The sequence below is a fragment of the Spodoptera frugiperda genome, chromosome 3, assembly GCF_023101765.2.
Source record: "Spodoptera frugiperda isolate SF20-4 chromosome 3, AGI-APGP_CSIRO_Sfru_2.0, whole genome shotgun sequence".
Lineage (NCBI taxonomy): Eukaryota > Metazoa > Arthropoda > Insecta > Lepidoptera > Noctuidae > Spodoptera > Spodoptera frugiperda.
Genome location: NC_064214.1, coordinates 11,108,269 through 11,122,414, shown reverse-complemented (window position 1 = coordinate 11,122,414; position 14,146 = coordinate 11,108,269). Strand labels below are relative to the sequence as shown.

At 33.3% G+C, this 14,146-nt stretch overlaps 1 protein-coding gene across 1 annotated transcript in view; it reads left to right on the top strand.

Moving 5' to 3' along the window:
- The window catches only part of LOC118274328 (adipokinetic hormone/corazonin-related peptide receptor variant I), a 146,654-nt gene that overhangs the window by 22,808 nt on the left and 109,700 nt on the right, over positions 1-14,146 (top strand). The window lies entirely within an intron of this gene.

The window sequence follows — 14,146 nt, the reverse complement described above, 5'->3', positions numbered from 1 at the left end:
CTACCTAGCGGGTTTATCGCTTCGCCCAAGGCGGAAGAAGCAATTGGATGATTTTCCCCCCTAGAAAAATAATAATAATTAAATACCTGAACTGAGTAACGCTGAGTCAACAGGATACTTAACTGTTATCAATTTCATTATATGGAGCAATAACACAACTTTCCTTGTATTATCAAGTCTCGTTGTAACAAAAAACCCAACTGTTTGTGTATGAATTGACCTGACCATTTAACCTAAGACCTTGGCCTTATATTATCGTAAATGTTAAAATTATCAGGTGTAATTTTATTCATTTAGATACATTACTCTCTTTTACGACTTTAATAGAAAAACTATCAAATCATTAATGTAGGCCCTTAGCGTTGCTTGTTGTAATCGAGTTATTTCGACAAATAATTAGATGAGTAAACCGATAAATATAATTAAATTTATTAAAATAATGACTTATTATGAACATTAAATTTATAATCATAAACCACCAACATAACAATAACAAAATAAATCATACCGTAATATGCACCTCTACCTACTCCTTCGGGGATTAAAACGCATGACGTTGCGTTGTAATCATAACCAAAAATAAATAATTCTTACTCAATATGATGCATAAGTTCAAAAACTGTATTATAAATAATACATATATTATGTGGTATACCACATACTATTATTATTACCTACAGAAATATATAATGCAATAATACTACGATAAATATATTATTATAGTACCAGGAAAATTACAAATAAATGATAATAATATAGCTACATGCGCATGTACATAAGTATAATTAATTATAATAATTGTACATAATATTTATGTACTTTTATTTAAGTACCTTTAATCGACGAGGATGCATGAAAAGACTGATGACTGTTGATGAAGCGAAAGAGGTATGTAAGAGTCGTAGCAATTGGCGGTCCATTGTCTCTGCCTACCCCCATGGGAGGCAGGCGTGAAGTTATGTATGTAATATTTATGTACGTTTCTCATCATCAAATACAATAAAAATATTTATCTAATTTGGTGCAGTCGTTCAGGAGTTAAACGCAGACATTTACATTACATTTTAATGTAGATATTGATAAAATATAGTAACGAATTGGGAATTCCCTCCTATTGTTTTTGTTTAATTTTATGTTCGTTGCTATCATTTTGTAAGTTTTTATCAGCAAATATTTATTTATTTCTTACTAGTGGGTTGTCCCAATTTTGTAAAAAAGATAAACGGACTATTCTTTCATTATTAGCCCAATTTAGAGTAAATTCTAAGTTTACTTTAATGCTTTCAAGTTCGTAAAATGTATCAATCAGAGACTTACTTTCAAGAGAAAGACTTAGTTCCACCACAGATGTGTTATGTAGCTATGCTACGAAGATGTAATAGCTAAGCTGTGAACCAGTGCTAGGCCATGTTTACCAATAAATGTGATCGATGGAAGTTTGTTTCCACAACAACATAGCATAGCACATCTCTGAGCACCCTATTAGTGAATTTTAATTTATTTTATTAGCTTCTGTTTCGCTACCTTCATATAAGTCCCAATAAACTTATGTGACAGATAGTTTATGCAAATTAAATTGTATATACCAATATATATGATACATAGCCTCTTCCTACACATAATGAAACAGGTTTTTAATGTAATTATATATCTTTAAGATAAAATTAATCATGTCCTTTGTATAAAACTAACCGTATGAAACCGCAATCGTTTACCTGCTGTATCTAAGGAGGTTATTGTCGGGTTTACAGTCGACATGGGACGCATTACGTTTCAATAAACTACTTCCTGTAATGTGTTTAACGTGAACATTAGGGTCTGGAGGCAAAGGTGTTAACGTTTCGGATTACGAGATGTAAGGTTGCATTCAAAAGTGCTATGGTAATATTGTTTTTTGAATATTATCGCATTTAGGCGACATAAGTGTGGGAGAGCCATGCTTCGGCACGAATGGGCCGGCTCGACCAGAGTGATACCACGGCCTCACCGAAAACCGACGTGAAACAATATGGACATTGTGTAAAACTTAGCCATCCACCCTGAAGCTGCGAACTTCCTGACGGGTTTACCGAGGCTCCGGCTCAAAGGGCAGGAGTAGGAACGGGGTGGTTTTTACCAGTAAGAGTCTGATACTCCCTCCCGTTCGCCCAAGGAGGGAGAAGTAATTGGATGATTTTCCACCCAAAAAAAAAATATCCACTCTAATAAATAAATAAATAACTGATTTCACAATCAACATAATAAACAGATTTGTATTTAAAGCCTCCTTTTAGGCAAACAATGCCTGTGTTAGAAGGCTTCGCTCTTCCAAAACAATATACAAAGGTTAGTTTCTTAGGTGAAGGTAACATATGGCGAGTAAAGTGCGTGTTGTGACGTGTGAGTGGAGTGAAGTTGGTGTGAGTTGTGACGCGTGAGTGGGGTGTATATTGTATATGTATATGCATGTGATGTATACACGGTGTAACAAAAAGGGCGTATATATATCAAGTGCACGATTTCTAGATAACATAACAAACGATACAGGAAGGGTTTTTAAACTCATGTTTTCGTGGAACGAAGTTATGAATATTTCCAAAATATTTTGTTTTTAATTTTCATGCGAATTAAAATTAGGTAGATAGGTGCTAGGCGATCAGATTTACAGAACAAATGTTTCGTAATTAGCGAGTGACCCCTGTAGTGTTGTGACACGTTTGTATGATTTATAAAATAAAGAACTATGCGACACCAAGTATTTGGTACCAAATATTGTCTAAACGTATTTTAAGCTGAAACTTCGTTTAGAGATTCTATTCAACCTGTATTCTTCGGTTCTTCTTGATGTATATGGGTATTTTGTTACATGTTGTATACAACGTGTAACAAAAAGGGGTATACACATCAAGTGCACGGTTTCTAGATAACATAACAAACTATACGGCAAGGGTTTTTTAAACTCATGTTTTCATGGAACGAAGTTATGAATTTTTCCAATACATAAGATACATGAAATCCTACATTTGGAAATGAAATCATTACATCACTTGCAAGAAATCAGCTGATCGGTGTCAGTGCAAGTGCACTCAATGTACTTAAATAAAATCAAAACCCTTACTCCTGGTATTTCTTCGAATAAATGAAAAAAGGGTTCCGGATATTTATTTTTCGTAACATTTTTTTTTCTTCTTAAAAATTGTTTTAAGAAGAAAGGTTTTCATAAAAAACAAAGAATATGTTTGTAGACAAACTAAGTCAAAACCTCGAGCGAGTACAAGCACCGGGCATTTGTAAAAGAAAATCTCGTCGGCCGCATACGTGTCCGTTAGCGCGCTGCTTATTATTTTTTTCTAAATAGACACGCTAGCATGCGAATCGTGCGACCCGCACCAATTTTAAATTACGCTAAGTACATAGACAAGGGTATCCGTAAGGATATGAAATAATTAGGTACCTATCTGGTCTTTACGTGATACAAAGAGATACCATTTTTTTTTGTTTTACTTGGATAAGATGGTCTCAAACAAATGAGTGAAGTAATCTACCTTTGCATGTTTTTCTCACTAAGACTAAACTAACTTGTTGAGCTTTTCTTGAACTTCTGTCAATCTCTGTCTCCTATCTCTCTGTTGTGGGTACCTACTCTTACCTACCTTGCCTAGTCTTAATGAGAAAAATATGCAAAAGTACCAGGAACCCATAAGAAACGAGAATTGTTATTACATACATTGAAGACGTTACGAAAAAGGGTTTCATATTATAATATTGTGTTCAACTGAACCCTAAATATCAATTCTATGCAAGTTATGTGTGTCCTAGTACAAAAAACTCCCAGTGGGTTCCGTTCTTGAATAATTTTTTAATGTACGTTTTTACTTGGAGGATTGACAGAATTAAAAAAAAAACTCAGCATATTAGCTTAGTCTTAATGAGAAAAACATGCAAAAATACTAGGAACCCATAAGAAACGAGAATTGTTATTACAATAATTGAAGACGCTACGAAAAAGGTTTTCATATCGTAATATTTGAACCCTAAACATCAATTCAAAGCAAATTATGTGTCTCCTAGTACAAATAAACTCACAGGGGGTTCCGTTCTTCATTTTAATTAAATTACCGACAGAATTTACAGATAGATAGACCAAATTTCACGAAAAACTCAGCAGCTTAGTTTAGTTAACATGCAAAAGTACTAGGAATCCATAAGAAACGAGAATTGTCATTACATGAATTGAAAAACGGTTGCGCACTCACAGATCCCTAATTTCATTTTAAACGTAAAATCTTGTTTCCCAGTCGCACGCGTTGCTTGAGTGTATTATGTGAGAGAGATGGAAATGTTGTCATCGTCTGTTGGCTACTCTCTTTGGGTCTCCCTCTCTCTCTGTACATAGGAATTGTCATTGATGATGGGGGACTCGCTCCGAAAGAAACCGATTTAAAGAAAATACGATTTATCGTTCTTGGTTCGATGTATTTCATAATAGTTAAAAGGACACTGTAAAAATCAAATATTATTTGTAACTACATTAGTTACTTGTAAACTATGACTAAGTTGTTAACTTTTTCAGGGCTAATAAGAGTCTGTAGTCAAATTCGACGTTTATTTCTAAAATACGTATTTGATTAAATTAATAGATAAAACACACATGTTGTATTTTAATTGGCTACTATTCAATGCATTTCTTTACAGTGGAATACATAGAAATATCATTCCTAATCTAATTTACATTACCGATTTAATAATAATGGGAACCGATTAAAAATAGGTATCAACCTTTTTGGTTCGCGGGAAGAAGATCTCAGATCCCAGCCCTAGTTGTCAGTGTTGACATAATATTGTCATCATGAACGTTTCAGTCATCTCAGTATTTCGGAAAAATATTAGAATTTTAATTTTACGAAAAAATATTATCAATTTCTTTAATGTGGAGTTGAATTATCTTTCGTTGGTATTGTAACAGTGTTTGTAAGAGAGAAGATTATTAACGTAGCATTCAGAGGGTGTTTGATATTGTTGTGATTGTGATTGAGATTAAGCAAACAAGCAAAAGTGTGTTGTGTATTCACTATCACGGTAGTCACATCGAACCACATCTTTAAAAATGTAAGTTAAATAAATTTTTCATTTTAATATTTAGGCAAATTTTAGCATACAGGTACTAGGCAAACAAAGCGTCTAATGTACCTACGTACGCATCGTCGCCGCGCGAATCAAAATTAATTAATTAATCAAAATTAGGTAGATAGGTACTAGGCGATCAGATTTACAGAAGAAATGTCTCGACCCCTGTAGTGTTGTGACACGTTTGTATGATTTAAAATCAAGAATCATACGACATCAAGAATTTGGTACCAATTTTTTTTTTAAACGAATTTTAGGCTGAAACTTTGTGTAGAGATTCTATTAAACCTGTATTCTTCAGTGCTTCTTGATGTATATGGGTATTTTGTTACACCCTGTATATAGTGATGTGGACAGACTAGTGGTTACCGACACAAAGCTAGCTTCATATCGTCGAGCGGCAGATGCCAGTGACGCCTGACCGCGGATCAGTAGTGCCGCTGTTATAGTTCGAAATCATGACTATATTGATATGTCATAACAATGTGTCGTGGCGACATGAAGCGACAACATGTCAACCGCTGCTGTCTAGTGTCGCCTGCTTCCAACTGATACCTTTATACATTCGTACTACTAATATCCTGCAATATAATTGACGAATATCTTTGATATATTTTAAAGTGTAAAAGATTAACAATCCCTACTAACGTTTTTAATACAAAAATAGTTGGTTCACTTTTTTAATACTGCCGATACTTAAGCCATGTAGTCTACTATATTTTCTTATTTACTGTATTTGGAAATTGGCTAAGGCTCAAAACTTCTCCATGCGAGAAGAGATCTTTGGTCAACGGTAGCCAATTATAGGCTGTTGATATGATTCGTATGGAAATATATTAAAAATAAAATGATATTAAATCAGGCATCAAACAAAAACTGTCAACCATATAAATGATCAGCAATATACTTTTAAAGGCATGGTTTGCCTTTTTGCCAGCGACCGTACTCTAAAATAAGTTTGGTTTTATTGTAAGTGAGGTAAGGAAAAGCTTTCTATTTGTCTACTTTTAATGTTTTTACTGTTGGGATGCGGACGCTTGTGAGATTTGGCTAGTTTATTTTATGGGATAAGGTGGTAAATTGGTAAACGTACAGACGATTTACCTGACGGTAAGCTAACGGTGACGCTCGTGGACAACATACACCAGAAGTGTTACAAGTGCGTTGTCGGTCTTTTGGGGATTAAGGATTCGAGGATTTAGAATGGAAGGAGGGTTAATTAGGCCTTCAAAAACTACTCAGAGTCATTTAATGGTCACTTAAACTAGTCTTTAGTTATCGTTTTTGGCACAAAATTGTTACTAAGAAATAGTTTAAGTAATTATTAAATTTCTGAGTATTATAGGCAGTAACACGGTGAAACATGACATAGCGTTGCTTCACGCCTATTTTCTGTAAGGCCGTGGTATCACTCTGGCCTGACTGACCTATTTGTACAACTTTGCCACAGTTAAATTGTTTCTAGTTTCACAAATAAACTATAAACCCCAGTTTAACATTCGTGTATCGCTTTAAAATTAAATGAGGCAAAGCAAGTTGTTGTGGTTTCAAAAATTCATTAATTACTACCTGCGGACGCCTAACTAAGGACATAGCATTTTGTTTTTAATTTAGAGTTTATTTCAGAGCAAATAAGTATGATAAAGTTTTGTAATTAAAACTACGGCGACAAAGAGACGCGACTTTTATATTAATTAAGAAGTTAATGCCTGTCATTTAAAATTTAGAGAAGTTTTGGTAAAAATTATGAAAGAATATTTCGGTAAAGCAATAGTGGTTTATTATTCTAGTAAGGAAATGTGGGCTCGGTTAATTAATTAGTTTTTATGTATTATATTTTTATAATGCTTGCATATTAGGTACATATATATCTATTCAGATTTTCAAATATATGTATACAAGTGTGAGAGAGCCATGCTTCGGCACCAATGGACCGGCTCGACCGGAGTGATACCACGGCCACATAGACACCATCATGAAACAACGCTTGCATTAAGTTTCATTGTGTGAATGGGGTTACCGGAGGCTCAATTACCCATTACCCTATTCTCCAACAACCCTTAAATTCCTAACCCCCAAAAGGCCGACAATGCACTTGTAACGCCTCTGGTGTTTTGGGTATCCATGGGCGGTGACTATTGCTTACCATCAGGCGATTTGTCTGCTCGTTTACCGACTTATACCATAAAATATATACAAAATATAATTAATAATTATATAATTATTTTCCCTGCCGTTAAAATGTTAAACGACTTTAATTAGAATTGATTTCATTATTTCAAGTTAATCAATCATCAAGCCAATATAATTCTTATTTTCTGGGAAGAATCGAAATAAATCGAAACCATTATCCAATATTACACTTCATTAATTAGTTAAAATTACAATTCCAAACAGAATCAAATGGAACATCGAAATAAACTGTTGAATTCTCGTTAATATTATACCTATACCCTATATATACTAGTATGAAAGGAATATTTCCGTGAATCAAATAACCAATATGTTTCTGATCAAAATGACGAAATTCCAAATATCTAGTTTTTCAAAGAGCCGTTGAATAAAACTAATTTTCAAGCATTTTGTTCGTAGCTAACCTTTTCAAGCGGAATTCAGGATTTCTACTGTTTCTGATGAATAGTGAAATTTTCATCAAAAACTATGGAACTAGATTAATTTAGTTGTAACTACTATTCTTATTTTATGAATACTATGAGAATTCTTAATCGATTTTTCAAGCAAAAAATTAATTGATTTTAAGACTTTTTTGCGTCGAACTCTACCGAAATTCATAGAAATATTTTTATAATAGACTAGCTGACCGCTGGCAAACTTCGTACTGTCTCAAACATTGTTTTTTCTCACCTTTTAAACCTTCCCTGGACTTTTACAAATAATTCAAGGCCAAAATTTGCCAAATCGGTCCAGCCGTTCTCGAGTTTTAGCGAGACTAATGAACAGCAATTGATTTATATATATATAGATTTTTGTAATGCAATATTTATTTAGTTAGTTTTACAAAATCGTTAGCACTAATTTCAACACATTTTTTTTTTCGATTTGTCACACAATGGCATTGCTAAAGGAGTAGAGAGAAGCATAAAACTTTCCCAACGAAGTCGTAATTGGACTGACAACAAAATAACAACGACAATCTGCAACACGAACGTATCTCATGAAAACTCGTAATAAAATTAAAACTCTCGTTTCCAGTAAAATGTAGGTAAAAAGTAACAAATTACTCGTACGATGTAATTTAAACGTGGATTAACATCAAAACTTTTTATTATGTAAAGGGGTAAGTTGATATTATACAGGTAATTGTATGGGACGGTAACTTTTTTGAAATATAATAATGAGAGTTATGTAACACTCCGTCCGTGTTCCCGTGGGATAAAAAGTATCCTATCACGCAAGTCAGCTCATAACTTGTCCGTATACAAAATCCGTCCCGTAGTTTCAGCGTTGATTGAAGGACAAACATTCAGACAAAGCAACTTTTATAATATTAAATGTGATTGAGTATAGAGACGCTGTGGTAGCCCAGAGGTTTAAGACGCCCCCGCTGCATATGCACAAGGGCTCCTAACTATTAAAGGCAAGTACCAACGTGACATTTTCCGGGATATATGTACTTTAAAGTCACCACTGACAAACGGTGAAGGAAAACACCAAGAGGTAACCCGCATTGAGCAAGCGTGGTGATTAATACTCAAACCTTCTCCGTGCGAAGAGGCCTTTGGTCAACAGAGGCCACCTATACTGGGCTGTTGTAATTTGAGTAGGGAGACGACTCTGTTGTTAAATACAAGACACAAGATACGGAGTCTGGTCCGGGAATTTAAAACTAAGTTTTCTTCTTCGACAGTCATTCCTACCAATCCTCCAACAAGCCACTGGTACAATGTAACTCACTGTAAAACAACAAAGTTTATTCAATTACGTTATATATTACAACTCATGTTCACTCAATTTGTTGTACCTAATTTAAAATGGAAATAAGGCTAGGTACTACGTAACTAGCTTTGTTGAATACCTATGTACATTGTACGCGTATGACTACACTAATTGAATGTACCTATATATTAATGTCAAAGCGAATTTTTGATTTTGTTAGCAAAGTTATAACCTGTTTGAATTTCCATTAAAGTACGCTTGCGTAATTGGCGTGATTGTACCTACTTATAATTAAATGAAAATGTGTAAGGAACTTTAAAAGTAGCTGCTACTCTGTAGTGTTGTGTTTAGAGATTTTAACAGTAAATATAAATTATTGATAATGATTGTTTTTTTTTTTATTAAAATATCTACGTTTTAGTTTGTTATAAAAGATCTCTTTCACTGTCTCTGTCGCTTCGACAATGAAAACAATTGACAGCAATAAATTGTGACGAATCGTGCGTATTTGTGAACCACTTTATGCAAAGTAAAGTATTTTTTTAAGTTCTTTATGTTTTCAACTTAAATTAACTGGTCCGATGTACGGAATTTATGCACTATTATAATATTCAAATACAATACTACGTCCCATTAAAGCCGTGGCAGATAATTTAAGCAGGTAATTTAAGAACATCTTGTATAAGTAATAATGTATTAAGTGGTCCGTGAAGGGATTTAAAGATCTACTTTCGTACTGGCATATTGATTACTTGCACTCATCGTAGGTTCTTCTATTATAAAGCTTTTTTCCATTTAACAATTGTACTTTGATTTCAAACTCATTAGATAAAACCTTTTTGGTATATGAAACTTGTTCAATATGGCATAAGGTATATTAGTCGGCAATAAAAGTCAATGGACTAGAAATCAGTAACTAATGGCTATGTGCTGTATAAATGTTCGCCTATTTTATACATAAAAAGTAAGCCTTTGGGGCGTACCTTTATACTTTTTTTTGAGGGGAGAATATCATCCAATGACTTCTCCCGCCTTGGGTGAGGCGGGAGGGAGTGTCAGACTCTTACTGACTAAAAACCACCCCGTTCCTCCTCCTGCTTTGAGCCAGAGCCCCGGTAACCTTTTACGTTATCCGCAGCTCCGGAGTACCTTTGTACTTAAGTACGTTATGTACACTCGTATATACAGTTTCATTGAACCAAAACAATAAAAAGACTTTTGAAGTTAAATCGGTTCGTTAACTGTTCGTTGTCCCTCGGGTTCAATGTACAAACTAAATCGTTCAATTCACAACTGACGCCAATTAACTTTACAAGAAGATCACAAGTTCTGTTACAAACTTCTACCGACTTCCACACCAGTAATTATTGAGTCAACAAATTATGAAGTCCAATTTAGTGTTTAATTTACATTACATTAAACTTGTATAAATTATAGAATTTGTTATAGTGCTTAATTACTGGAACATTTACTACAACATGTTATTAAAATCATCATCATCATTAGTTTCACAACTTATTTATTTATTTATATTACTTTTCTTGAACAAAGTATCTATCCCATACTTAATATTTGTATCCAATGGTTGACTTTATGATCTTACTGTTAAGCCTCCGAGAATGTGTAGTATACTAGTGTCTACTACTGTAAGAACAACAGTCTGTTAAAACTGCGACTAGTCACTTAGTAACTAATAAAATAACCCACAAAAAATTACAATTTATTCGTAATATCGAATATTAACTACATAATTTTGTGGGTATACATTTTAATTATTAAACGGTTTTATTTAGTTTATCCTCTATATTTTAAGGGTCAAATTTAGTCATTGGTATTTACCTGTCCTGACGTTCGATCGATCTAATATTTATTACGCACTCTGTTTCTTGATGCCCATATAATATTAAAAGCCCATTAAAACCGTTTGACTTAAAAAATGTCTTTTCAGTATATTGAGTGAGCCATAAATGTCCCATCTCCAATATCTTAGGTTCCAAACGCCGTGACCAAGCCATTAGTCGTTCAATTTCGAAATTCTCGGTTCTAATACGAAGTCTGGAAATATACCTACCCAAAGTTAATGAAAAATACGAAAATCTTAATAAACAAATTCCCCTCTTAATAATATAGCTATATAAATACACACATACATATATTCGATATAATTTCAAAGATTAAACGTGAAAGTTTATATTTTTTGCAGAAAATTAATAACTTTGAATACCTATGAAGCGATTTATCTCAACTCAAGTAATTAAATACTCTTGAGTGTTTTTGACATGATAATAATATGCTTATGGTTGCTCATATATGAGTTCTGACTAGATTAAAAATATGTTTAAACTCATATTTGAGCGTTATTACTTTTAATATACTAACATCAAACGATATTCAATACGGTACATCAACATAGTTTGTTTTAATATGTAGCGTTTAAAAGTCGTTAATTTTTCTACCCATTGGCTGTTTTTGTCAGTCTAGTAGGCAAAAGTTTTGTGACAAGAAATCCTAACCTAAGCTGGGAAAGATATATAGAATTTAAATTAGTCATCAACCATCATAACAATTATATTATTGTTTTTAATATTATCTGCCATCCTGGATAATTTTATTTAGGCTTGTCCATCGAGTAAGTTTTTTAAGCACATTTTTTACCTCATTGTAGGTAACATAAAGGTTCTAGGTTTATCAACATAAATGGCTTGACTACACAGTTGGCGCGGTGGCTGGGCAACTGGCTGCCGTGCAACGCGTAGCGGTTTCGATTCCCGCACGGAGCAACTATTTGTGCGATCCACAAATTGTTGTTTCGGGTCTGGGTGTCATGTGTATGTGAAATTGTATGTTTGTAAACGCACCTATGACACAGGGTAAAATCCAAGCGTGGGGCAACGTTATATTAAAATAAAAAAAGAAATGGTGAAAGTTTTGACCAATATCTACCACGAATCTAAGTTGTCACTAGAATTTACAAGTCCTGTAGTGAAAAACGCATGAGAGGATCGTCTGCACTGACCTTAACTGACGTAATTACACGTTGGTTTGCGAATTTTGCTAGGCATGGTGGCGCTAGAAGCGTTAATTGCTGGCATTTGCATTTAATACTTCCTATTATTCAGTACTGATGTCCAGACAACGGATTCACCGGAGCTCCGACTCGAAGAGCAGGAGTAGGAACGGGGTGGTTTTAAGTCATTAAGAGTCTGACGCTTCCTCTTGCCTCACCAAAGGCGGAAGAAGTCTTTGGATAATAACCACCCTTTCCCCCGTTTAAAAAAGTGCTGATGTTGTCATGTGATTGACTGGTGTTTCTAGTATCTTGTCTTGATTTTTTGATAAATTTTGTCTTAAGTTTTTGCATAATTAATTTTGAATACTGTACCAAACGAATAAGAACAATAAGACCTAACTAATTCTCGTTCGTTTTTAATATTTTTAATTTTCCAAGTAATCATCATAAATGAAAAGAATATGGTAAAAAGCAAGATCATTTTAATCATTTATACCTATGTCGCCTACCTTTTCATAAATTGATGATCATTTTTAATATGAAAACAAACTAAGTATGAAAACAATTTTATATGAAATAAATTATTATAAAGAAAATCAGAATAAGACATTAATGTTTTTGTTATATTTTATCAAGTTCAGCTTATTAAAATTAATAATTATTATGAACGAAATAAAAATTTAATCTAAAACGCAATCGACGTTTTAATAATTGTTGCCAAGGGTATTTGCTACTTGGTAACAGGATTTAATTTTAATTCATAATAATATTAAAATGAAATCTCATTTCTTTTCGATTTCAACCTTAATGAGATCCGGGAACACGTACCTACGTGACCAAGATGAGTTGCCAAGGTATTGTTGATCATAAATAGGTATTATCTCATCTAGATTTTTCTTTATATAATCATTTTTGATGTGTGAAATTAAATTAATTATGAAGTATTTCAAATTCATTTCTTTACTAGTTTCTGCCAACAGTTTCACTTGCGTTGTCGGGAAAAATTCGTTGTTCCAGACCATGTTTTTGTGCCAAATTTCATCCCGATCCCTTCAGCCGTTTTGACATGATTGAGTAACATATTACCTACACTGAAATTCACTCATAACGTTTCGGATTTATAATATTAGTAAGATAATTGTTTTCCTCTTATACTATCTCGTTTACAACCAACGCATTATCTAAATATTATATTTTTATATATTAATTGATATATTATGTCTGTATTATACATATAAACTCTTGAATCACTCTACCTATTACAAAACATCAAAATCCGTTGCGTAATTTTAAAGATTTAAGAAAACAGACAAAAATAGCGACTTTGTTTTATACTATGTAGTGATATTGAATATTTATTATATTAAAATCATATTATGATTTTATATAAAAAATATATCTTGTATACTAGGTGTACTTCTATATACCTCTTTTTTCTAATGCAGTATTAAATGGACTAGAGTATTTTAAAAATTATAAGATCCAATATAAAACTCGTTCTGAATTCAATTAAAAAAACAAATCTTTATCTTTTCGCCCGGTAAGAAGAAACAAAAAAAAAGATTCAACTGAAGAAAGAAAAATATACTTTTGAATAAAACGGATTTGAATAATAATTGGCATAATTTACATTTTATTTTCTTTCAAATGTCGGGCAAAGGTGAGAGTTTATACTTTGTCCTTATATAAGTACTTTGTACTGTGACCTTTTTTGTTCAGTGTCGACAGTTACACAAAGTAGGTATGATTCCCGGACCTGAATCATACTTACTAAGTATCTGAATCATAATTACTAAGTATCTGAATCATACTTACTAAGTTATGTGAATCAACATAAAAGTAATTTTGCTAAAATTATTATTATGTTGTAGTTTACTTTCTGTTTGATGAGGAACTCGACTAGTTTCAAGCCATGCTAGAGGCTCATATTCACAAGCAGCAAATACACACGACGCAGCGACTGTCGCGTTACTAAGTTATACCTATAAAACAAATAAAGTACACAAAACAAAACCTTATACTTTTTAATCGCACTAGGAGCTGCGGACTGCAAAGCGGGTTACCGGGGCTCCGGCTCGAAGACCAGGAAGAGGAACGGGAAGGTTTTTGGTCAGTAAGAGTGTGACACTCCCT